Source organism: Gopherus evgoodei, chromosome 7 (assembly GCF_007399415.2).
Source record: "Gopherus evgoodei ecotype Sinaloan lineage chromosome 7, rGopEvg1_v1.p, whole genome shotgun sequence".
Classification (NCBI taxonomy): Eukaryota; Metazoa; Chordata; order Testudines; family Testudinidae; genus Gopherus; species Gopherus evgoodei.
Genome location: NC_044328.1, coordinates 71565112 through 71591109, shown reverse-complemented (window position 1 = coordinate 71591109; position 25998 = coordinate 71565112). Strand labels below are relative to the sequence as shown.

General features: G+C 46.3%; 1 pseudogene; it reads right to left on the bottom strand.

Moving 5' to 3' along the window:
• The window catches only part of LOC115655599, a 133898-nt pseudogene that overhangs the window by 37063 nt on the left and 70837 nt on the right, over positions 1-25998 (bottom strand).

The window sequence follows — 25998 nt, the reverse complement described above, 5'->3', positions numbered from 1 at the left end:
TGGAGCTGCCACAGTGGTGCCTGCGGAGGGTCCGGTGCTCCGTGGCTCCGGTGGAGCTGCCGCAGTGATGCCTGTGGGAGGTCCACCAGAGCCGTGGAGCACCGGACCCTCCGCAGGCACCACTGCGGCAGCTCCACCGGAGCCGCGGAGCACCGGACCCTCCTCAGGCTACACTGTGGCAGCTCCACCGGAGCCGCCTGCCGCTTCCTCAGGCAAAACAGCGCCTACCAGCTCAACAGCAGGGGGGATAGGTCTTCTTTCCGCCTTCAGAGTGCACTAAGCAGGCCCCACAGCTCAGCTCACACAACTGGAGAGGCTGAATTTCCCACTGGCTCACCAGTGATATCTTAGCTTCCGTTTCAGGTTCTCCCTTCCCCATAAGCACAAGGAACACATGGGGCTGGTAACTGAGAGCTAACCTGGGGCTGCAGCGTCAGAGGGAGCAGCACAACATTCCTGGGAATTATCGGCAAGAGTTCACCCCTCTAACCTGAGAGCACAGTGCTCATGGAGAACATCCAGAAGCAGCATTTTCGTCATGCACCAGACCCCTGCTCGTGTCCCTCACCCGTCCATTCTTTGACTCATTCCCAACAGCAATAGCTGCCCCTTGGCTCAGGGCGCACGAGTAGAAGTAGCAGCATTACTGTGGTACCAGGGGTGGGGACGGGTCTCAGTGCATTCTCCTCTCCCACTTACAATTCACCAGATGGGCAGAGGCAACATCAGTGTATCCCTTAGTGTTGCATTAAATATTGCAAGAGGCAGGTGATCTTATGGCTCAGTTCCCCGTCTCTAAAATAGCAGGGAAAATCATTCATTTCTTAAACTGGTTTCATTCATGTCTATTTAAGTTGTACGCTCCTTGGGGCAGTGATTGTCTCAAACCATTTCTTCCAACAGTCCATACACAAATGAGCCCCAACATCAGCTGGGACTGTTAGATGTTACTGGAATATAAATAATAATTTAGGAGTGTAACTGGCACTGACATAGAAGAGCTCTGACAGTTCACATATCTTGGCAGCATCCCACATACAACAGGTAGAACAGACAGACATTAAAGCCAGAATAGCAAAAGCCAGACATGCCCTTGTAACTCTAAATCTGATCTGGAGAAATACAAATCTTACCTTCCCAACCAAACTTGAAATATTTAGCATCATTATGAGGTCAGTCTTACTACATCGTGCTGAAACTAGGAAACGTGTTGAGACCTTATATCTATACTCCAAGTTCTTATAAACAGCTGCCATAGACAAATCCACAATATCAGATGGGTAGAAAAAAAACAAAGGAAGATGAAACAAAAACTGACGGGACAGGAAATTCTGGAACAAAAATAGAGATGGCTAGAACATATATGGGCAAAAGACTTGAATCACATAATAAGACAGGAGTTGGACTGGAAGTCTCATGGCAAGAGGCAATAAGGTAGACCTTGGAGAACATGAAATGCACAACAGAAGCAGAATTGTTAGTTATCAAATTGAGATTGGAAGAACCTAAGACTACAGGACGAACCCAGCAAAGATGGAAGACCCTGGGGAAGGCTCTATGTCCCACAAGGAACAGAGAGGAATAAGATAAGAGAGAATAAGAGTCATTTATGAAGTATTGTAAATTTACACCGTGATTCCAAACATTCCTATAGAGCCCATCACTACAGAAAAGTGGTTCTCAACTTGTTATCTGGGCTGTAGGGGCCTGGTGGCAGCGAAGCGGCAGCAGGGACCTGACCCCAACCCTGGACCCCTGCCATGCAGGGCCAGCCGCCTGCCTGCCCCAGACCCTGGACCCTCGCCGTGTGGCTTCCCCAGACCCCAGAGCTTGCAGGCCAGGCAGCTGCCCCTGACCCTGCTGGGCTGGCGAGGAACCCCAGACCCCCAAAATCCGTGCCAGCAGCCCTGACCCCAACACATTGACTGACGGGGCAGCCCAGACCCCTCCGCTGGGCAGCCAGGAACCTGGGGGACCTGGTACGTGGCCGACCTTTAGCAGACAGCTGAGCTGGGCTGCAGCTGTCCCCTAATTGGGCTGAATGCAGCCCGTGCTCCACGGGTCGAGAACCACTGCTATAGAAGTTAGGTGCCAAACACGTATCATAAGTCTAGCAGAGAAAAAAAGAAATGAGAGGAAGCAAACTGTAGGCATAGGTGTCTTTTTAACCCAGCACACTGGAACTAACCTGCTCTAATATGACTCACTGTGTTTGCATCTACACACTCTAAACAAATATCTTCCATTTACTCATTGATCACAGATCAGAGGGGAGAAAATGTGAGAAAGAAACAGCCAGAAATGGTCATCTGTGGAACATTTCACCCATCCTTTCCCATTACATTAACACAGGTTGTTATATGTGCAGTTAATGGCTGGAGTAATAAGCCGTTTGAACCAAACAATTAATATAATGAAAAACAGAAAGACAAGAGTCTTTGACTCCTCTATTTCCAACAGACATGAAACAATCCCCACCATGTGTGTTTCTGAGCCTCTCCATCAGAAAACAAGTTTCCTCCTGGATACGCTCCTCAATGCTTTTCTTCCTCATCCCAAAATTTCTCAGATTAGTGAGGGCAAATTGACGGAGCTGCTTCCACTGCTCCCCATTGCTGAAAATAATACCTGGAAATGGGAAGAGAACAGGAATTAAAGGAGGGAGGACCAGACTCAGTTTGCCTATTTGAAAAGATACCCAAACACTGATGAGTCAAAGGTTCAGCTTCAACATCATTGATATCGTGCCTGTTTTCTACTAGGGAGATGACATTACCGCTACATTGCAATTACTGTTTACAGTATTGCTGTTGCCATGTTGGACTCTGGATATGGCTTAGACAAGGTAGGTGAGGTAACATGTTGGATCAACTTATGTTGATGGAAGGGACAAGCTTTTGAGCTGTACCAAGTTCTTACTCAGGTCTGTAGCAGTTAATTAGCACCTCCAAGCTAAAAACAAGGTGGAACAGACTGCAAAGAAGGTTCACTCTTAAAGAAACACTGTTTTTATGACCCATTACAATATTTATTAGGCCTGGTCTACACTGGGGTGGGGGGGTGAATTGATCTAAGTTACATAACTTCAGCTAGACTAGATGTGATAGATCGATCCCCACTGCATCAATCACTGCCCGCTGATCCGGACGGTAGTGAAGACATACCCTAAGACACCCTGGTGACTACTAACCCTCCATTATTCCACCACGGCAGAGGTTTTAATTGGTCATTATAGGCTACTTAATTTTCAGTGGTTTCCTACAATATGCCGAAGTTACAAGCCTTTGAAGAGACAAATCACAGTTCACACATGCTCAGGTGAGACCTCTTAGAATTTAGCAGCTAAAATCTCCAAAGGTTCTGTCTTCACTAAGCATGCACCAGCACCTCACAGATCCTGGCCATATAGTGCCAGTCCACATGCAGTCCCCTGGGTCAGGGTGCTGCCGGAGGGGACGGCAGGCAGCTCCTGTGGAGCTGCCGCAGTGGTGCCTGTGGGTGGTCCGGTGCTCCGCGGCTTGGGTGGAGATGCCACAGTCGTGCCTGCGGACGGTCAGCTGCTCGTGCGGCTCCGGTGGACCTCCCACAGACACCACTACGGCAGCTCCATGGGAGCTGCCTGCCACCCCCTCCAGCAGCGCCCTGACCCAGGGGACTGCATGTGGACTGGCACCAGGATCTGTGAGGTGCTGGTGCATGCTTAGTGAAGACAGAACCTTTGGAGATTTTAGCTGCTAAATTCTAAGATGTCTCACCTGAGCATGTGTGAACTGTGATTTTTCTCTTCAAAGGCTTGTAACTTCGGAATATTGTTGCAGGGGGCAACAGTTGGGGTTCGTTTGCCCGGTGTGCGTATCCCCAATGACCACACCGGAGTGGAGAAGCGAGTCTTTATTTGAATTCAAATAAGGTGCCGGGAGATATACAAATCTCAAATCCTACACACCCCGTTATCTTTTGCCATGTCTTATATACCCTACTTGTTTACAAAGATGTTCACAGGTGCCACAATTGCTCATTTACAATTCATTAACTACCGGATTCTTTAATTAACTACATCCTCTTCCCACAATACAGAGCCCCCTTTGATTAATCACATTTTATACTATAAACAAAAGAACAAAAGAAAATGATAAATGATTACATGTACTCATGCTAGCTTCAAAGGAACATACTGATTAATCTAAGGGGCAATTCAAAGGCGATAGCAGGCCTGAGAATGTAAACTTTTAACCCCATGCCATATTGCCAATTTCTTGGGGCCTGGCCTCCCCCCAACAATCCTCCCTTTGAGAATACTCAAAAGCCTTCCGTTGAGTTTTCTCATATTCATTACTTAGAACAAGGTTGAAAGGTAGGCCACCCGATGTTGGCAGTGAGACTGCCCTAAGGGGGTACATTTCTGTTGGCTGACGGAGGGCAGAAAGACAAAACTTTTACAGCAAGGAACTCCTATCTGCAGACCACAGCAGAAGAGCAAACCAATCGCTATCACCACTAGCAGAGAGGTAAAAATGCTTTTAAGCCACCCAAACCAATTACCAAAACCCCAAGAACCCCACCAATCATTGTCACTATTTTGCGTTATGTGAATGACAATGTCATGCAACTTAGCCAGTCTATTTTCAATACTTTGGCTGTGATCAGAAAGGTTAAAGCAACAGAGACCCTTAAATTTCTCACAGCCATGATTATGCCTTAAGAGGAGGTAGTCTACTGCAGCGCGATTTTGGAGTACCCCTTCTCGGACCCCTGTGAGTTCCAAGGCCAAGTCAGAGATTAAAGTGGAAGTTAGGTTAATGAACTTGGCGAGGGCACAGGCCACTTTAGCAAGCTGGAGCTCTGCATCAAAGGCCAGGCTTGGGACTCCAACCAATGAGGTAGCAAGGGCTACGGCCTGAGATTTAGACACCAGATTTACCTTAGAATCACATGTTTCGTCCAGAGGCAGGCGGGCTCGGGTAGGTCCAGGTGTCCCTAAAACTAGAGCATAGCCAGGGACAACCCTCATGGTTAATCGTCCGAGAGAACAAGGGCCTCCCGAACTGTTAGCTGGGACATAGGTAAATGCGGTTAGTCTGCAGAGCAAAAACCACCCACGGGGAAGGTATAAGTGAGCATACAAATAAGAAGTTGGGGTTGGAGAAACAGAACAATTCATCTCATGGTTGGTTAAATTAGTACCAACCTTTTGTGCCCCTACAATAGTAAAACAGGAAGTAGCATTTGAGGACACGGCCATTAGTCTAATTTGAAGGCGATGCTGATTTGTATAGGGCTTAGGATTTGAGATAGAGCCAAACTTAGCCAGATGCCCAGCTGTCAATTTAATATTGAAATCAGCAAGTTCAGTATATTTGTGAATTTCTTGCAAGGGCATAGCCACCCTCACAAAACAAGTAGTAAATACAGACCCTAAAGTGTAACCACTCCCTACACAAAAGTGGGAAGAATTAGAGGCTGTGACAGCTAAAAGGGCCCACCAGTTATTTTCCGGGGAGTGGAAGGATAAAGGGGCCAGCTGTCCAGAAACAGGAAACACCCATACAAGTATTAAAAACATGGCAAATTAGAGTTATTTGCATTTAAATAATAACTTGAGTCCCAAATTTTCCGATGCTCCGGTTCCGGTAGGCTGAACCGTCCACTGCTCGGGGTCTGGATTCTGCGGTGGAGGTACAGCTTTTAGTCAGGAATAGTGAATCCAGCTCTTGTGTCCCTCTACTTTAGCCGCCGTGTGGGAAACCAGTAAGACGAGATAGGGTCCTTTCCACTTTTCCTGGGGTTTGTCCTTCCAGGTACGGACGAGGACGAAGTCACCAGGCTGTAGGGAATGGACAGGTGCATCCAAAGGGAGTGGCTGAGAGTCCCTCACGTACCTGTGAAGGGAACATAAAACAGCAGACAGAGAACACATATACTGAGACAAATATCCACACCCAACCTCCCATTCCCCTAGCAGGATTGGAGTACCATTCATAGGCCATGACCTTCCAAACATAAGCTTGAAGGGGCTTAAACCAGTTCTACCCTTAGGAAGAGCGCAAATGTGGAGTAAAACCAAAGGTAGGGCATCGGGCCACTTTAAAGACGCTTCCTGACATATTTTGGCTAGGTGCCTTTTGAGTGTCTGATTAGTGCGTTCTACCACTTCACTGGCCTGTGGCCTCCAAGGGGTGTGAAGTTTTCAGTTGAGCTGGAGGATGTCCGAGACATTCTGGACAATCTTTGAGGTGAAGTGTGTTCCCTGGTCAGACTCCATCCATCGAGGCAGGCCAAATCTAGGAAAAATCTCTTTAACAAGTTTAAGAGCCACAGTCTTAGCAGTGTTATTTCGGCAGGGAAAAGCTTCAGGCCACCCACTGAAACGATCCACCAGGACAAGGAGGTATCTATACCCCTGGGCTCGAGGAAGTTCGGTAAAATCGATTTGCCACACTAGCCTGGGGCCCGGAGTGGGTTCTAGGGTAGCTGGTATAACTGGATTCCCTGGTCAAGGATTATTTTTCTGGCAAGTAAGGCACTCTGCAGATATCTGGGACGCTAGGGGCCGAAGTCCTGAGGTGATGAAGTACTTTTGTGTGAGCTGGGTCAAAGCTTCCCTGCCCACATGAGAGGTCTGTTGTAGTTTTTGTAATACTGGTCATCTATAACCTCCAAGCAGTCATGTTCTTGGCCCTCTGTTTCTGGCAGCAGGGTGGCCGGGTTAAGGGAGGGGCAAGCCTGCAGGGTAACTTCGGGGTTCTCTAAGAGCTTAGCCTGATGCTGGGCTACCCGAGCTTGGGTGAGCCAGAGACCCCCCTTTGTGTCCAGTAAGGCTTGAACCATATGAGAAGTAAAGACTTGAACAGCCCCTCCCCAAAGTCAGTTTTTCTGCTTCCTCTCACACCAGAGCTGTAGCTGCAACTGCCCGTAAGCATGCTGGCCACCCCTTAGCAACCTGATCCAATTGTTTGGAGAAATAACCAACTGGACATTTCCAAGAGCCCAATAACTGTGTAAGGAGTCCCAGGGCCACCCCTCCTCTTTCATGTCCGTACAATTGAAAGGGCTTAGAAAGATCAGGAAGACCCAGGGCTGGGGCTTCCATCAGTTTTCTTTTTATTAAGGTAAAGGCATTATTTGCCTCTGTTGTCCAGTAAAATGGTTCCTGATCAGTCCCTTTAACACATTCATACAGTGGCTTAGCTAGCAATCCAAAATCTGGAATCCACATGCGGCAAAATCCTGCCATTCCCAGGAATGCTCTAAGCTGCTTGTGATTCCGGGGAGTAGAGACCTGACAGATAGCCTCAAGCCTCTCCCTTGAGAGCTGGCATTCCCCTTGTCTGATCTGGAAGCCTAGGTAACGTACTTCAGGGAGGGCAATTTGGGCTTTATTTCTTGACACGCGATACCCCCGCAGCCCAAGAAAGTTTAAAGGACTTACAGTTGCCTGGAGACATACTTCTAGTCCCACTGCTGCTATTAATAAATCATCAACGTATTGCAGGAGAAGGACTTTGTTCTCATTTTCCCATTCTTCCAAGTCCTGAGATAAAGCTTGGCCAAAGAGAGTGGGGGAGTTCTTAAATCCTTGTGCCAGCACCGTCCAACACAGCTGCCTTTTATTCCTGTTTGCGTCTTCCCATTCGAAGAAGAAGATTTCCTGGGACTGGGGGTCCACTGGAATCGTGAAGAAGGCATCCTTTTAATCAAGAACTGAGAAACATGAATACTGTCCCACCACAGAGGCTAGCAGCAGGTGGGGAACGGACAGAGAAAAGCGATTGCAGCAGTAGTGAGGTCTCAGCCTGTGCTTTAGCTAAAACCTGGTCCCGCTCCACCTCAGAGAGGAGAGTTCATAAAAGTACCTGGCAGTCATCCCAGTCAGGTTTATGACCAACCAGACAGCCTTCAAAAACTGAGATAAATTGGGAGGGGTTGGTTGAGAATTTCCCTGCCTGCACTTTAAAAGCCGCTAGATCCACAGGATTAAAAGGAACATGGGCGTACACCTGCATAGTGGTTGCATCCTGAGTACCCGTAGCATTGCGAGTAATTTGGATTGCAGTAATCAAAGGGTACAAATCTGTGGAAGGCTCAGTTGGTGGGGCTGAGGGGACTTTGTCACCATATGGTGGGGGTGCTGTGGCTGAATGTGACCCCGCTCCTGCTATTACAGTGGATAATGAGTTTGGAACATTTTCACAACTCTTTCCTGAGCCTGTTGGAACCAAATTACACTGCTTCAAAATATGTGTTCTGTTCCATAACGACATAAATATCTGACCATACATATGCTCATTCCATTTACCAGTTCGCTGACAAAATAAAAGAAGTTGGAGGATCGTATTATAATTAATCGAACCCTCCAGTAGCCACCGTTCCTGGTCCTCCAGCTGGTATTGAGGCCAGTCTATTGTACAGTATCTTTTTAGTTTACCTTTAGTTAGTGGATCCATTCCAAAGATTTTCCAATTAACCAGAATGAATTCTAAAGGCGTGCACGCCACCTTATCCTGTGACTGTCCCTGTCCCATTTCCTTACAGGGAGACCCTGGGCGTCCCCAGGTCCTAACAGGTGACAGACTAAACCCTTTAACTAATATCCTACCTTATCCCTGAGACTGGTTCCTCACTGTCGCTCGGGACCAAAGCTTCTCCACCTTCTGGGGCGTTGCACCGTTGTGCCTCCCGGGATTGACCGTACCAGACTTCGCCGAGGCCCCCAGTGAAAGCACCGGTGCGCACTGGGCATCAGCGACTGTCTCAATCCATCGGCCACCAGAGAGGGTCCGGGCAAAGCTAATTTTCAGCCTCAGACCTCCTGGCTAGCTCGCCAAAGCTGTTGCAGGGGGCAACAGTTGGGGTTCGTTTGCCCGGTGTGCGTATCCCCAATGACCACACCGGAGTGGAGAAGCAAGTCTTTTATTTGAATTCAAATAAGGTGCCGGGAGATAGACAAATCTCAAATCCTGCACACCCTGTTATCTTTTGCCATGTCTTATATACCCTACTTGTTTACAAAGATGTTCACAGGTGCCACAATTGATCATTTACAATTCATTAACTACCGGATTCTTTAATTAACTACATCCTCTTCCCACAATACAGAGCCTCCTTTGATTAATCACATTTTATACCATAAACAAAAGAACAAAAGAAAATGATAAATGATTACATGTACTCATGCTAGCTTCAAAGGAACATATTGATTAATCTAAGGGGCAATTCGAAGGCGATAGCAGGCCTGAGAATGTAAACTTTAAACCCCACGCCATATTGCCAGTTACCTGGGGCCTGGCCCCCCACAATATTGTAGGAAACCACTGAAAATTAAGTGGCCTATAATGGCCAATTAAAACCTCTGCCGTGGTGGAATAATGGAGGGTTAGTAGTCACCAGGGTGTCTTAGGGTATGTCTTCACTACCGTCCGGATCAGCGGGCAGTGATTGATCCAGTGGGTATCGATCTATCGCATCTAGTCTAGCTGAAGTTATGTAACTTAGATCAATTCACCCCTCACCCCAGCATAGACCAGGCCTAATAAATATTGTAATAGGCCATAAAAACAGTGTTTCTTTAAGAGTGAACCTTTTTTGCAGTCTGTTCCACCTTGTTTTTAGCTTGGAGGTGCTAATTAACTGCTACAGACCTGAGTAAGAACTTGGTACAGCTCAAAAGCTTGTCCCTTCCACCAACATAAGTTGATCCAACATATTACCTCACCTACCTTGTCTCAGCCATATCCAGAGTCCAACATGGCAACAGCAATACTGTAAACAGTAATTGCAATGTAGCGGTAATGTCATCTCCCTAGTAGAAAACAGGCACGATATCAATGATGTTGAAGCTGAACCTTTGACTCATCAGTGTTTGGGTATCTTTTCAAATAGGCAAACTGAGTCTGGTCCTCCCTCCTTTCATTCCTGTTCTCTTCCCATTTCCAGGTATTATTTTCAGCAATGGGGAGCAGTGGAAACAGCTCCGTCGATTTGCCCTCACTAATCTGAGAAATTTTGGGATGAGGAAGAAAAGCCAGTGGGAAATTCAGCCTCTCCAGCTGTGTGAGCTGAGCTGTGGGGCCTGCTTAGAGCACTCTGAAGGCAGAAAGAAGAACTATCCCCCCTGCTGTTGTGCTGGGAGCCTTTATTCCTTCCCTAGCACAACAACTGTGTATTTACACTGCACAGCCCGGGCTGGCAGTGCCAAGAGGAGATTGCTGTGCTCTAGGATTTAGTGATGATTAGGGCCCTACCAAATTCACGGCCATGAAAAACCCATCACGGACCGTGAAATCTGGTCTCCCTCCTGAAATCTGGCCTTTTGTGTGCTTTTACTCTATACTACACAGATTTCACAGGGGAGGCCAGTGTTTCTCAAATTGGGGGCTCTGACCAAAAAGGGAGTTGCAGGGGAGGCGCAATGTTATTTTAGGGGGGGGTCACCATATTGCCATCCTTACGTCTGCACTGCCTTCTGAACTGGGTAGCTGGAGAGCAGTGGTTGTTGGCCAGGAGCTCAGCTTTGAAGGCAGCGCCCTGCCAGCAGTAGCGCAGAAGTGAGAGTGGCAGTACTATACCATGCCATCCTTGCTTCCGCGTTGCTGCCTTCAAAGCTGGGCAGCCGGAGAGTGGCAGCTGCTGACTGAGGGTCCAGCTCTGCAGGAAGCAGTGCAGAAGTAAGGGTGGCAATACCAAAAAATGATGGCCCCTGGTCAGACCACAGTGAGCCAAGCAGCAGAGCAGAGTGAAAATTGATTGCCAGCAGAAAAAGTGGTATTTGTTTAATTTAGCATATGAGAGGTAAGAGTAGTGATTGGGGCAGCCCTAACCCACCCTCCCCAGGGATTATTGCGGTCAGCCCCACCTTGTCCTGAGGTGGGAGATCCACAATGTCCCCGTGCTGCCAGTGACTCTGATGCCGGGGGTGAAGACACTGAATTGAAACTGACTCCAGGTCCGGTGCTACCATTTAGGCAGCCTAGGCAATCGCCTAGGGCACCAGAAGAATTGGTAGGCGCCGTTTTGCCTGAGGGAGCGGCAGGCTGCTCCGGTGGAGCTGCCGCAGTGGAGCCTACGGAGGGTCCGGTGCTCTGCAGGTCCGGTGGACTGCCTTCAGCGTCACCAGAGCCACAGACCAACGAACCCTCCGCAGGAATGACACCGGCAGCTCCACCGGAGCCGTAGGATCAGCGCGAGGGGTGGCGAAATGGCCGTGCGCCTAGGGCGCGAGAAACCCTAGCGCCGGTCCTGACTGAGTCATTGTAGTTTTATTTTGCTCCAGGGTGGCCCTTTGACGCCACCCTCTTCCTTACCCACGCACTCTCCAATGTCATCTGCTCCACTGTCTTTGGGGACCGGTTTGACTATGAAGATAAGAAATTTGTTACTTTAATTAGTCTCATACAGGAAAATGACAAGCTCCAGAGCTCTCTCTGGACAGCGGTATGTTCAGGGGTTTATTCCATTCTCCTCTTTGGACTGGGGGAGGGGACAGAGATTTCTTTATTTAACTATTAATTTTCCTTAAACAAATGTTAATTCAGATTCCCATAATGGTCTTATTCTCTTCATTAGGATGAAGCTACTGCCAAACCCAGCCTCAAACTTGTTTCTAAGTCTTGTTTAAAATCCCACACAAAACACTTCATTAGCCCAGAATTAAGTTTGCTTATGGACATTCACTGTCAATATTACTGGTAAAAATCAAGCAAGTTGCCAGTTAAAATATTAACATTCACACCAGTGACATGTCACATGCCTTATCATATAAGCAACATGATAGTGAATCTGAAGATATTTCTCACCTCCAAAGCAAACTTCCTTTCATTTCCAGCTCACAGCCAGCCACCAGACACACCCTCATTCCTGAAAACCTCGCTAATTGCGCAATGAAGGGCCAAACTCTTTGTTGGCATCACTCAGTCAAAATAAAGGGAGATACACCACAGCAGAGAATGTGACCCTTTTACTGCCACCTCTGGAAGTCTAACATATATTTTCCTTTTAAAGGCTATATGGTTTATTGCTGCTTAAGAAAATTTGTGGTCAGAGCTAAGGTTGGGCACTTGAGTGTTTTGTTTTGTTTTGTTTTTCAAGAAAAGGATGTGTGTACGGGGGTTGGTTTTATGTACAGAAAAAATGGAGCATACCTTAGCTGATATAACTGAAGGTTTTTGTGAGAAATGTATGTATGTTTGATAGTATTACTTAGTGGAGATTGCAATGATCTGTTGAATCCATTTTCATAAGAAGGTGCCAAAGAAATATTGTCCACCAAGTGCCTCAGCCAGCTCTTTTAAAATTCTCGAATGCAAGTTACCTGGACCTGCTGATTTCAAAATATCTAACTTCAGTAGTTTCTGTTTAACATCCTCCAAAGATACTAGTGGACAGATATACAAGGCCAGCAAGGACGATTGTGATCATCTAGTCTGACCTGTATAATATAGGCCACAGAACTTCCCAGAAATAATTTATTTGATGTAGCTTCCTCTCACTGGCAGGGGTATTTTGCTGGGTCTGATATGCTGAATAATAATACTTATCTGCTGTATCTCAAAGCACTGTACCAAGAGGAGGTAGTATCGCTATCCTCATTTTACAGAGGGGGGCAACAAGAGCTCTAACACCAAAAGTGACTTGCCCAAAGTCACTCAATGTATTCTAGATCTGCCAGTGAGTAGTACAAAGGGTGAACTGCTGTGCAGTGGGTATAACTGTGCTCATGAAATTTTAAGATTTCTGCTTCTGGTTGAAAGCATAATGTTCAGGAGATGCAAGTTTAACCCTTCTGCCAGGCCAAATTGATAGCAGCAAGGGCGGGGTTCAATACATAGAGGTCCCTTCCGTACAACATAATGCAGAACCAGCTCAAGCCTCCACCCAGTGATTTGGGAAAATCTTACACACCCCTGGGTGCCTCGAAGAGGCAATACTTCCCCTCTCGCAAGCACAGAGTCTCGGTGTAGCAGAAAATGTTTTATAACATGAGATAAACAACACAGCATTAAACTGAGAAAACACTTCAACTAGAGTTCCTAGACCAAACCATGAGCAAAGACCCATCCTAGGACATTGGGCCGTGTCCTCTTCCCTGGGCTCTTGAGTCCAGCAACCCCAAAATCAACCCAAGACTCCAAAGTCCAATACCCCAAATGTCTCTAGAGTCCAGCAACCCAAAGATCACCCACAGTCCCAAAAGTCCAGCAACCCAAAAGTCTCTGTCCCAGGTCAGTGCAGCCACAGAGTTCAAGAGTCTACCTGCAGAGGTTTTCCCCCTGCCAGCCCAGGTAGAAAGGGGCACCTTACGTGGTCCGGGGCCAACTGCCCTGCCTCTCTGTGGGATTCTGTTTCTGCCTTTCCCACGAACTGCTCAGCTCTGCTCCACTCCACCCTGCCAGCTGCTCTGCTCCAAAAGCTGTCCCATGATCTGCTCCAGCCGTACCGCAAACTGCTCGGCTCTGCTCGCTCCATGGGCACTCCAATTGTCCCTCAGACTGCTGTGCTCCGCCAACTGCTCTGCTCCGCAATATAGCTTCAGGCTCCCTCACTAGTTAGTACAGCTCTTTAGTGATTTCAGCTCTTAGTGAGTTCAGCTCAGGAACCTGTAACTTAGATTCTTAAGGAGATCAAAAATCAGCTCTGGTATTCAACAGTGGAGAGAGGAGGAGGTGCAATTGATGCTTCTGCCTCACACAAGGAGCCCACTCCTTTGTCTAGCGAGTGCCACTCAATTGATGGTGAGACTCCCTGTCACAAAGCAGTTTCATAGTTCCTCATCCACACAATCAGAGTGACAACTCTCCACTCCTCCCGCCCCAACAACAAAGAAACTGAGGATCCCACAGCTGCCAAAGCAACCATCCCAGGCTGCCGTGGGCTATGCCATGTGGAGTGGGTGTGCCTATGCAAACATGATCAGCCCCTGAAATTCTTTTCCACACTCGCCATAATTCACCACCAGATGTCAGGGTAGAGCTCATCCTGACTCTCTTTACACAAGGAAATGAAGAAAAACAAAGATAGATTCTGCAGTCCAGCTCAGTGAATTTTGGAGGCTTCTCTCTTTTGGATAGTATCCACTTTAACTCTTTTCTTCTGCAGTTGCTAATTCAGGGCACCACGATATTCCCTGCACTCAAGTCAGTTCTATATAACAGCAGGGAATTTCCAAACCCAGAGCAATTTAACCTGGGACATTTCTTGGACAAAAATGATGCTTTTAAGAAAAGTGACTTCTTCCTGCCTTTTTCTGTAAGTAAAATAAGCCATTTTATTTCAAATCTTAGACTGTCTTCTGGCTTTGCCTTGAACTTCCTAGTGTCTCTCAGACTATTTTGTGCATATTTTTTTCAGGTGTCCTATGACACAGAGTCTGTCCTGCTAGCAAAGCATCTATCCATCTTTAAAGAGTGTCACTTTCTGTTTCTTGGTCTGAAATTACTTTTTTGACTAACTACACACTCCCTTCTCTGCGCTCTGCCTGGCAACTTTGTGTCTTGCTTTGTGTGGTGTCTGTTGGGTACAAATTAACCCATGATCAAACAAGCAGATAACACTAAAATTGAGGGGAGTACCAAACATACAGTAAGACAAAGCCAACTGCATAGACAGCTGGAAAGAGATCCTAGAAATGCGTGGTTGGAAGGGACCTCGACAGGACCATGTAAATCTAGACCATCCATGACAGATATTTGTCCAGCCTGTTCTTAAAACCCTCCAGTGATGGGGATTCCATAACCTCACTTGGAAGCCTGTTCCACAGTTTAACTCTCTGTATAGTTAAAAAAGTTTTCCTAATATCTAACCTAAATCTCCCTTGTTGCAGATTAAGCCCATTACTACTTGTCCTACCTTCAGTGGACATGGAAAACAATTTATCCCAGTTCTTTTACTAACAGTCCTTCACATATTTGAAGACTGTTATCAGGTGGGATAATTACCTCCGTGTCTTATATACAATACTCTTGTTAATACACACAGAATGTTATTAGCCTTTTTTGCAGCTGCATCACATGGTTGACTGATATTCAGTTTGTGAACCACTATAACCCTTCCACCACCTGGATTCTTTTCAGCAGTACTACTGCTTAGCTAGCTAGTCCCCATTTTATAGTTGTGCAGTATAAATGTTCATATATTATAAGCATATTCTCCAGTCCATTATCCAAGTCATTAATGAAAATATTAACTAGTACTGGACACAAGAAAGGTCCTTCCTGGACCCCATTATATACACACCCTCGCAGTCTGAAAGCAAACCACTGATAGCTTTTCTCTGAGTACATTTTTTTCAAATAGTTCTGAACCCACCTTATAGCAATTTCATCTCTAGCAAACATTTCCCTAGTTTGCTAATGAGAATGTCATGAGAATCTGTGTCACAAGCCATATTAAAACAAAGTTATATCACATCTACTGCTTCTCCTCTGTTCTCTAGGTCAGTAACTCTGTTAAAGAAGGAAATCTGGTTGGTTTGGCATGATTTGCTCTTGACAAATCCATGCTGGCTATTCCTTATAACCCTATTATCTTCTAGGTATTTACCAATTGATTATTTAATACTTTGTTCCAGTATCTTTCCAGGCTGACTGGTCGACAATTCCCCAGGTCCTCTTTCTTCCACTTGTTAGAGATAGGTACTATGTTTTTCCATTTCCAGACTTCTGGGACCTCACCCATCTTCCATGAGTTCTCAAAGATAATTGCTAACAGTCCTGAGATTGCTTCAGCTAGTCCCTTAATTTCATTGGCCTCTGCTGACTTGAATATGTCTAACTTATCTAAATATTCTTTAACCTGTTCTCCCCCTATTTTGGAGTGCATTTCTTTCCTCTTGTTGTTTATATTAAATGTGTTGAATATGTGGTCACCATTCACCTTCCCAGTGAAGACTGAAGCAGAAGGGGCATGAAATACTTCAGCCTTCTTGATCTCATCAAGGGGCTACATAACTTCTCTACTTGAATCTAAGCTACCGAGCTTCCGTGTCACTCTGTTAATGGTGCCTTTCAGCCTTCTTCCTCCATCCTGCTACTCAGAACACCTACACCTCTCTACTTGTTACTTCTCCCCTTCTACTCAATCACCACCATGTCACTGCCCCAAAAAACTGTTTAGCTTGTTTGGAATGTGGATAATGTATTCCTCAAACCCCACATCTTCCTGCCCCCCACGTCTTCCCACCCTTCACCCCAAACTGCCTCTAAATCGTCAATATAAGGAACTCAGTTCTTCAAATTATCTGCGGCTTCTTAAACCCTCATACACTTTCATACCTTACTGAACTCTGAGAAACAGCCATTATCCTCCATGCACGTGACCTGAATCACTCTGTGCATGTAATTTTAATCCTGAGATTTTGCTCCCATAATAACCATATTTAAAATGTGCTGCAAAGAAAGATCTCCAGCATCAACTCAAAATTCCTTTTTCATTGCAGGGAAGCAGATTTGCGTGGGAGAGGGTCTGGCTCGGGTGGAGCTCTTTTTGGTACTGACAACAATTTTGCAGAACTGTACAATTGACTTAAAAAGCCACGTAGAATAATCATGCAGAGTTTCTAGACAGGCTCAGGTTGGAACAGAAGCTGGGTATGTTTTAGTTCATTTGTGAGTTGGTTGACAACTATGGAAACTTTGTTAGGAAGCTCTAAGGCTTCTTTATTGACAAAGAGTTGGTAACAGTGTCCAGCTGTTAGGATATAGATATTTAAGCCTGGCTGTAAAGGCCTATACTTTAAGAATTTATGTATATGTTTATTATTTAGCTAGTTATAGAGATATAAAAGAGAGAATCTGTGTAAGGGCCTTCTCTCACTGTGACAGTCTGAGGCCCTGTTCTTAGGCCAGTGCCTCTGGCTAAACAGCAGAGGCAGCCATAAGCTGGGAAGCGTGCAGTCACATCCTTACGTTTTAAACTAGATACAGTGAAATAAGGCAATCTGGGGCTGTTAGGTATGTGATCCGATCTATCACCTCCAGAGAAAGGGAAGAGCCAAGAAGATGTAAAAGGAAATGTCGTTTGATACTTTTCTGTCTGGTAAGAACTCACTTTTTAATAGACACAGCTGGGAAACCGTTATGTCGGTATAGATGTGGTTGTGAAATCCTCACTTCTGTATTGTTTTGTCATTATAGTTCCCACTTTGTTATGTTTATTTGCATGATCTCTGTCTGTTTCTGTGATTGTTTCTGTCTGCTGTATAATTAATTTTGCTGGGTGCAAGCTAATTAAGGTGGTGCAATATAATTGGTTAGCTAATCATGTTATAATACATTAGGATTGGTTAGGTAAATTTTAGTAGAATGATTGGTTAAGGTATAGCTGAGAATATTATTATATAAACTAGGGACAAACAGGAAGTAAGTTGGAATTTGAAAATAAGGAAAAAGGAACTTAGATTTAAGCTTGCTGGAAGTCACCCCAATAAACATCGAATTGTTTTCACCTTCGGACTTCGGGTATTGTTGCTCTCTGTTCATGCGAGAAGGACCAGGGAAGTGGGAAAGTGAAGGAATAAGCTTTCTAACAAGAGCCAATGAGAATAAATTGTGATGATGTAATGCTTTTGGCTCAATAGCCTACTTTGATAGGCAGAGTTTATGTGGCTTTGGACTGAACTAAAGTTCTCCGTCCCCTGCTCACTCATGCAAGTTAATTAAGCACAGTGTTAATAAAGTTGCTCCTCATAATTTTCCAACTCATCTCAACACTTCCATATATTTTCATATTTATGTAGTTTTGTGATACATGTTCCAGGACTAGGACCAAGCTGGGAGGTGCAGATTCATTCACCGAATAGTCACTGAACCAACAAGACATGATGCCAATTTAGATTTGGATTTGGGGGGTACTGAGGACCTCATGGAACAACTGTTTGTAGGGGACAATCTTAGTTCTAGTGATCATAAGCTAATTCAGTTTAAACTAAATGAATGGAAAAACAAAAATTGATCTGCAAGTAGGGCCCTGGATTTCAAAAGTGCTGACTTTAAAAACTTAAGAGAATTAGTTAGGGAAGTGGATTGGACTGAAGAACTCAAGGATTTGAATGTGGAGAAGACAATATTACAGAAACTATCTGAAGGCTGCATCCCAAGCAAGGGGCGAAAAAATTGCTGGGAAGGGCTCCAGACGAAGCTGGATGAGGAAGCATCTCAAACAAGTGATTAAGAGAAAGCAGAAAGCCTAAAAGGAATGGAAGGAAGATAGGCTGGATCAGCAAGGAAAGCTACCTCTTGAAGGTCAGAAATTGTAGGGATAAAGTGAGAACTGCCAAAAGTTAAGCAGAGTTGTACCTTGCAAAGGGAATTAAAACCAATAGTAAAAAGTTTTTATGGACATAATTATAATTAGAAAACATGGAAAAAAGAAGTGGGACTGTTAAGCACTGAGGATGAGGTGGAGGCTCCCAGACTGCAGACTAACAGGCTCCCAGACTGCAGTGTCAGGTTGTGCTGCACCACAGCACTTTACTCTGGTTCGCTGTTAAAGTGCCCTTTGAAAGCCTCCCTAAGTCGTGTAACTCTGCATTGTGCTTGTCTGATAGCTCCTGTGTCTGGCAGTTCAAACTCAGCAATCAGCTCCTCCACCTCCACCCCGAGGCAAGTTCTCCCCCTTTGCTTCAGAGGTGTTGTGCAGGACGCAACAGGCAGCTATAACCTTTGGGATATATTTTGCACTGAGATCCAATCTGATAAGTAAACAACACCAGCGCCCTTTCAATCCACCAAACACACATTCAACTGTCATTCTGCAGCTGATGAGCTTGTTGTTGAGGCTCTCACGGTGGCCAGTGTATGTCTTCATGAACCAGGGGAGTAAGACGTAGACTGGATCCTCCAGGATCAATACTGCAATTTCAAGATCGTCAATGGTTATCAGCTGGTCAGGACAGAATGTTCCTGCTTGTAGCTTTCTGAATAGTCCTGTGTTCTTAAAGATGCAAGCTTCACTCATCTCCCTGACTAGCCAACACAGATGTCAATGAATCATCCCCAGTGATCCATCAACACTTGCATGATAATGGAAAAGTAGCCCTTTATGTTGATGTACTCTGTGGCAAGGTGCTCCGGGGCCAAAATAGGGATATGCATGCTGTCTATTACTCCACTGCAGTTAGGGCCGCCCGGGGAGGCAAATGGGGCAATTTTCCCCAGGCCTCCACAAGAATGTCCGAGGCTCGCCTCTGCCTTCCCCCATCCCCGGTGCCTCAGTGCACTACGTCCGAGAGCAGCCCTGGACAGAGCTAAAGCAGCCTGGCTCAGGCAGGGCCTGAGCGCCTTCCGCTCAGAGCCGCATGGTAAGGGGGCAGGGCCTGAGCTCCTCCAACTTGAAGCCGCATGGTAAGGGGGTGGGTCTGCGAGCTCAGGTCCCATGGAGGCAGACCACTGCAGCGCTGTCCAGGGATGCTCCTGGATGCGGCACTCTGAGGCTCCGTGAGAGGGGGGAGGAGGGAGTAAGCAGCATGGTAAGCCCCTCTGAGCCGGACACCTCTCTGACCTCCGCCTCCCCCAGCCCTGACCCCCAGCTCCAAGCCCAGCCCCTCTGAGCCGGGCAACCCCCAAACCCATCCCCCCACAGCCCTGACCCCCGGCTCTGAGCCCAGCCCCTCTGAGCCAGACACCCCCTGACCCCATCCCCCTGCAGCCCTGACCCTCAGCTCTGAACCCAGCCCCTGTGAACCGGGCACTCCCCAACCCAGAGCCCAGCTCCCCACCCAGCCTTCGGCAACAGCAGTACCACTCTCAGGCAGCAACAGCCCATTGGCACCAACCCTCACCATCACCCAGTGACAGCCCATTATGTAATTGCAAATGTATACATACCATTAAAGCATCTAATGTTTTTAAATAATGTATTTTGTGTATTTTCAAATTAGTAAAAATTAAATTTTGAATGTATTTCACTGGTTACTTTTGACATTTCCAAATACATGATACTATAGTATTGCAACTTATTTTTAAGGAAGGGGCCCCTGAAATTGCTTTGCCCCAGGCCCCCTGAATCCTCTGGGCGGCCCTGACTGTACTTCAGGAACCCAAGAGTGCAAAGCCATTCACTATGTCCTGCACATTGCTGAGAGTCACAGTCCTGCATAGCAGGACACAATTAATGGTCCTGCACTCTTGCATGACAACTGCCCCCACAGTGTATTTTCCCACTTCATAATGACTTCCCACTGACTGGTAGCAATTCAGTGTTGCAAGTTTCCACAGTGTGCTTACCACTTGCTCCTCCATTGTCTGTGGCTCTCAGTTTGGTGTCCCTTTGTTGGATTGCTGGGGTGAGCTTGGCACACAGATCCAGGAATGTGGCCTTGCACACCTGAAAGCTCTGCAGCCACTGCTTGTCATCCCAAACCAGCATTGCCATGCAATCCCACCAGCTAGTGTTCGCTGCTTGGGCCCAAATGTGGTGCGCCATCATCTGCAGTTGCTCAATGAACACCAACAATCACCGTGAATTAGTTCTCCTTATGTCTCACCACAAACTGACTCACAGAACATCATCAAGTTCCCCATAGTACTGTAGGGATCTACCATCTTTATATTGGCCTAGTTGAAAAGTACAGCACCAGGAGGTCGCCTTAGGATAATTGCTAAGGGTTGGCGTTAGCCATCTCCACGGAGCGCCAGCATGTCTAGAACCCGGTTATGTAAAAGAAGTAAACAAGGTCACAAATCGACCCTTATATAATCAAGGCTTATGTAAGCAGTAATTACCCAATCAACAGTAACTAGATGCATGTAAAGCGCATGATATCCACTCGCTGTCCACTAAGAAAATGCGTGAACATGGCCCGATGGCGCATGCTAAAAGTTATGTAATGCTAAAAGTGGCAATATAAGATGGCCTCGAATAAACAAATTTGATTCAGCTTGCAACCACATTGGTCGTGTGCTTTATCTGGTCCACATGAGATACCACAACTGGTGACTCCGACGTGATCCGATCCAGCAGGACCCGGTCGGTGCGCTCAAAAAGAAAAAGTGGAGGTAGCAGCCGCGGCAGGAGGTACCGAGGGGATATCGGCTCCTGGTCATCCGAGAGAGACGTTCATGAGCTCACAGGTGAGCGGCTGCAGAAAATAACATGGGTTCTGCTTTGTCAGCAGAAGAAAAAACGGTGCATGACTTTTTACTACGCATTGCTGAGAAGCAGGGAGAAAAGATTCCCTCTGATGCGCTGTCCCGCTTGTTGAAATGGGGACAAAGGCGCAGGTGTTTTATTACTCCGAATACTGTTTTTGATAAAGCTGTTTGGGAACGTGTGGGATCCGATCTATGGGAATCTGTTTCGCATGGCAACAAAGAAGCCACGTCCCTGAGCCAAATATGGTGCAAAACAAAGAAAGTTATAGAGACACTTGCCGCAGAGGCAGAAGTGCAGGCGGCGGTTAATAATATTTTTCGGCCAAAAGAGGAGCCACCTTGTGTGTTGCCGGTTGGAGCCCGAGAGTTCTTTGGGGGAGAGGAGACTGTAATTCTGCTAGCCCCCAGTGCGCCCGAAATCGATCCTAGCACCGTCCCGCTCCCTCAGGATCCAAATGAATCCTTGGAAAAAATGAAAGCCATCAATGCAGGGACGGTTGAATTCCAGGAGGAGATGAGAAGGCAGGGTTATCAATTGCAAGAAATGCTAAATAAATTGTCCCAGATGGCCGTGGAGGACCCTCCTCCGCAATCTCATACATTAAAAACCCTGCACGAAATGTCTAAGCTGGGTTTGTCTAATTTTGAGAGAGCATATAAGACTAAACCGCCTGATAAAACCCCCCACACGGGTGATGTTGTCACCCCCCGTCGCCGCTGCGGACGTTGGGGGTGCAATGTGGGATGTACTGAGCAGGATAATCCCTTCATGGGCAAACCACTGGAACGGGGTAACCCCTTTGCCAGTAAGCCACTGGCGTATTCACCTGATACCGTTGGCCGTGGGTCCCCGGATCCGGTGTGACGATGGCACGGACTTATAAAAGAGGCCCATATAGAAGGAGAATTTTTGCCTGAAGCCTTTCTGGTCATAACACCGGACCCGAATAACCCTGCCCGACAGCAATGGGCACCGTTGGATTGGAGACTTGTTCGTGAAGCACAGAAATCGATAATGTCCTATGGCATGAATAACCCATATGTGCAGTCTCTTATAGAACAAATATTTGTCGGACAAGCTATGTGCTCCTACGAGTCTTCAAAGTTTGCTGACATGCTCTTAACGCCAACCCAGAGGTTATTGTGGAAAGACAATTGGTCAAAACGTGTGGAGATGGCTCTTATACGTAATATCAATTTATCAGAAGATAATCCGTTGCGCTATGCCACCCAGGACATGCTTATGGGAACCGGGGTCTATACAGACCCTCAACGTCAAGCCCGTCTTGACCCACAGATTCTGCAACAGTCGCAGGGATTGGCTCTGGCCACCTTTAAGGAGGTACCCCAAATGGGTAAGTCAACTCCACCATATGCAAAAATTGTCCAGGCTCCTTCAGAGCCTTATTCACCATTCCTTGATAGACTAAGAGAGGCAATAGATCGTTCCCCTAATTTGACAGCCGAAGCAAAGGCGGCTGTTGGACTTGATCTTGCTACACAAAATGCCAATGCCGTTTGTCGTCGTATTCTGGCTACTCTACCGAAAACTGCTTCCCTCACGGAAATGGTGGAGGCTTGCAATAAAGCATCTATATATGAAGAAACTGATAAAGCAGAAATACACGCAAAAGCTCATGCATCTGCACTGGCGGTAGCCGTCCGACCTCTGGTAAGATTAAATCATAGCACTAATAAACCCGCTCGTCCATCGGGAGTCTGTTTTGCGTGTGGAAAGCCGGGACATATGAAAAGGGACTGCCCGAATAAAAATACACGGACGGGAACTGATAATGCGACAAAGGCTTTTGCGGGCGTTTGTAACCGTTGTGACAAGTTTGGGCACCGTGCGTCCGAATGCCGATCTCGTTTCAAGAAGGATGGCACACCGCTGCCGGGAAACGGGACATGGAGCGCCCGCCGGGGGGGCGCGAAGATACAAGAGTTCCCCAACCCCAAACCAGTTGTTTGGAATACCTTACAGGAGCCACCCGAGGAAGCGCCGGAGTGGACCTGGCCACAGCAACAGATGTAACATTGGAAGATGACAAGGTCCCAGATGGATCCCCGCGAAGTGGGTTCGGACGTGGCTTGCCCAATGACGTACTGAGCAATCACAAGACCCCAATATAGAAGCAGCGGACGACGCTACTACCCTGGATCTACATTTCCTTTTTCCTGACCGTGATTGAGAACTTGTAATTGTTAATCGAATTGCAAATATGCCAGATATGCTGCAATTGCATATGCTGATATGTTTGGAAATTTTGACAAGCATGTTTTTTAGCTGCTCTACACTAACCCTTTGTGGGACTGGCTTAGCAGTTTTGCTTGGCCGACTTGGATAATCACATTATTACATACGGGATTAATTGTATTAATAGCAATTTTATTGTTCCTTGTTTTTGCTGCATGTATTATTTGATTATTACGCTATAGTCTTGAACGCTTTATAAGCGACTTGTTTAAAAAGAAAGGGGGAGATGTAGGGATCTACCATCCTTACATTGGCCTAGTGGAAAAATACAGCACCAGGAGGTCGCCTTAGGATAATTGCTAAGGGTTGGCATTAGCCATCTCCACGGGGCGCCAGCATGTCTAGAACCCCGTTATGTGAAAGAAGTAAACAAGGTCATAAATTAACCCTTATATAATCAAGGCTTATGTAAGCAGTAATTACCCAATCAACAGTAACTAGATGCATGTAAAGCGCGTGATATCCACTCGCTGTCCACTAAGAAAATGCGTGAACATGGCCCGATGGCGCATGCTAAATGTTATGTAATGCTAAAAGTGGCTATATAAGATGGCCTCGAATAAACAAATTTGATTCAGCTTGCAACCACATTGGTCGTGTGCTTTATCCGGTCCGCATGAGATACCACATAGTACTTCACACAGCTCTTCAAATACTGGAGGATTGTGTGTCCTGTGCATGCAACGTGCATGACAATCGTTCAGAGCTGTGCAGGCTCCATGCTTCTGTCAGAGATGGTAGACAGCAACCAGTCCCACACGAGTTTGTGGGAAATTGAAACTAGGCATGAAAATTATAGGGATAGAGATGATATTAAGGGATGAAGATCACAGCATTATGGGAGGTTGTTGCCTTGTGCCCAGTCACCTGTATATGACTTGTTTATGCCCCACCACAGTGGCAGATTGCTTAGTTGGAGACCAACCTATAGCTCATTACCCTGTGCATTGGCACTGTCAATAACCTAGTCCCGGATTTGGACCTTAGCGTCCAAACTATGGGGGTTAGCATGAAAACCTCCAAGCTTAGTTACCAGCTTGGACCTGGTACTGCTGCCACCACCCAAAAAATTAGAGTGTTTTGGGGCACTCTGGTCCCCCCAAAAACCTTCCCTGGGGACCCCAAGACCTAAATCCCTTGATTCTCACAACAAATAATCCTTTTTCCCTTCCCCCCTCCAGGTGCTCCTGGAGAGCTACACAGAAGCAACCTCCGTGAATCTAAGCAGAGGGACTCCACCCTCCCCGTTCCCAGTCCTGGAAAACAGAATTACTTCCCTCTTCACCCAGAGGGAATGCAAAGTCAGGCTAGTAAATCTAACACACACAGATCTCCCTCTGACTTCTTCCTCCCACCAATTCCCTGGTGAGCTGCAGACCCAATTCCCTGGAGTTCCTCACTAAAGAAAAACTCCAATAGGTCTTAAAAGAAAGCTTTATATAAAAAAGAAAGAAAATACATACAAATGGTCTCTCTGTATTAAGGTGACAAATACAGGGTCAATTGCTTAAAAGAAATATGAATAAACAGCCTTATTCAAAAAGAATACAATTTAAAGCACTCCAGCAACTATAGACATGTAAATACAAAAGAACATAAAAGTCCCCTATCTGATCTTTGGTACTTACAACTGGGAAACAGAAGATTAGAAAGCAGGAAATAGAAAAAATCCTTCTTTAGCTGAGAGAGATTCAGGCAGAAGACAAAGAACTCAGACACAAACTTCCCTCCACCCAGAGTTGAAAAAATCCGGTTTCCTGATTGGTCCTCTGGTCAGGTGCTTCAGGTTACTTTTTTTTTTCAGGTGAAAGAGACATTAACCCTTAGCTATCTGTTTATGATAGGCACAAGCACTCTTGGCTAGTACACATGGTTCTGACACAGGAAACCAAGTACGCACATGCATAATCAACGTACCAACTTTCACAGCTGTACACCAATGTAACTCACACTGGCAAAACTTTGTAGCGGAGGCACGGCCACAGTCTACACAAAGCAGTGCTAATATGAGGCATACTGCCACTCTCAAGGTACACATGCACTGCTTTGCTTTGATCGCACCCATGTGGGGCTTGCACGCCCCCCTCCATTCACTTCATACCACAATCATTGCTCTGGCCAGCTGCTCCAACTAACTCTTCCACCATTCCATACACCTCAGCGAATGCAACTGGAGTGAATACAGATGATTCCCAGCTCCAGGGAGGCAGCTACCATTGTGCGGGTGATACTGTTACCGAAATATCGGGTCTGCCTAGCTGAGAGCCAATTAACAGTCTGACAGGGATAAGGAAAAATGCTTTATTCTGCAGAAAAAGGAGAGCCTGTACCTTGGTACAAAAGACTCTGTCTTACACAAATTTCACAAACCTTTTATACACATTCAGACAAAGACCCTTGTGTGTTAATACTTGATTGGTAAGTGTAAAATCTCATGTTCCCCTTGTTGGGGACGCACTTGGTATAACCCAGGTAATTCGGGAGAATGGAAGGCCATGAGAGCCGATGAAGTTCTCTTGTTCTGAGCCATAATGTACCAGCTCCTCCATTTTGAGTTTTACTCCTCCATGTTTGACCTCAGGTTGCCCTTGTTAGAAGGGGCTACTCTTACTCCCGCTGTTGCTGGGCAGATTTAACCTTTGGGCGGAAAACTGAACT